The following is a 1,085-nucleotide window of genomic DNA, read 5'->3' as shown; positions in this document are numbered from 1 at the left end:
GGGGCAGCCATGGAGCCGTGGGGCAGGGGAAGCGTCACAGCTGTGGGTGCTGTGGGGCAGGGGAAAGGGACAGCTATAGGGCAAGGGAAGAGTCACTGCTGTGGGGCAGGGGGGGGGGGGAAAGGGGCGGCTGTGGGGTGAGGGGAGAGCTGCTGTCATGGGAGCTGTGGGGCAGGGGAAAGGGGCAGCCATGGGGCTGAGGAAGAGTTACAGCTGTGGGGGATGTGGGGCAGGGGAAGGGCACGGCCTGACCGCGACTCTGACCCTGACCTGAACCCTGACCGGACCCAAACCCCGACCTGACCCTGACCCAACCCTGACCCTGACCCTGACCCTGACCCTGTCATGACCCTGACCCTGACCCAACCCTGACCCTGACCCTGACCAAATCCTGACCCTAACCCTGACCCAACCCTGACCCTGTCCTGACCGTAACCCTGACCCTAACTGTGACCCTGCCCTGCCCTGACCCTAACCCTGATCCAACCCTGACCCTGACCCTGACCCTGACCCTGACCCTAATCCTTGCTCTGACCTGACCCTGTGACCCCGACCCCAACCTGACCCTGGTCCTGACCTGGCCTTAATCCTGACCTGACCTTGACCCTAATCCTCGCCGTGACCTGACCCTAACTCTGACCTTGACCCTGACCCTGTCGTGACCCTGACCCTGACCCTAACCCTAACCCTGACCCTACCCCTGACCAAATCCTGACCCTGCCCTGACCCTGACCCTGACCCTAACCCTAACCCTGATCCAACCCTGACCTTGTCCTGCCCCTAACCCTGACCCTGTGACCCTGCCCTGACCCTAACCCTGACCCTGACCCTGACCCTGATCCAACCCTGACCCTGTCCTGACCCTAACTCTGACCCCGGCCCTGCCCTGCCCTGACCCTAACCCTGACCCTAACCCTAACCCTGATCCAACCCTGACCCTGTCCTGACCCTAACCCTGACCCTAACCCTGACCCTGACCTAACCCTGACACCGACCCTAACCCTGGCCGTGACCCTGATCCGACCTAACCCTGCCCTGACCTTGACCCTAATTCTTGCCCTGCCCTGACCCCAACCCTAACCCCG

This window comes from Numida meleagris, unplaced genomic scaffold, assembly GCF_002078875.1.
Source record: "Numida meleagris isolate 19003 breed g44 Domestic line unplaced genomic scaffold, NumMel1.0 unplaced_Scaffold391, whole genome shotgun sequence".
Lineage (NCBI taxonomy): Eukaryota > Metazoa > Chordata > Aves > Galliformes > Numididae > Numida > Numida meleagris.
This window is presented reverse-complemented; position numbering follows the sequence as displayed.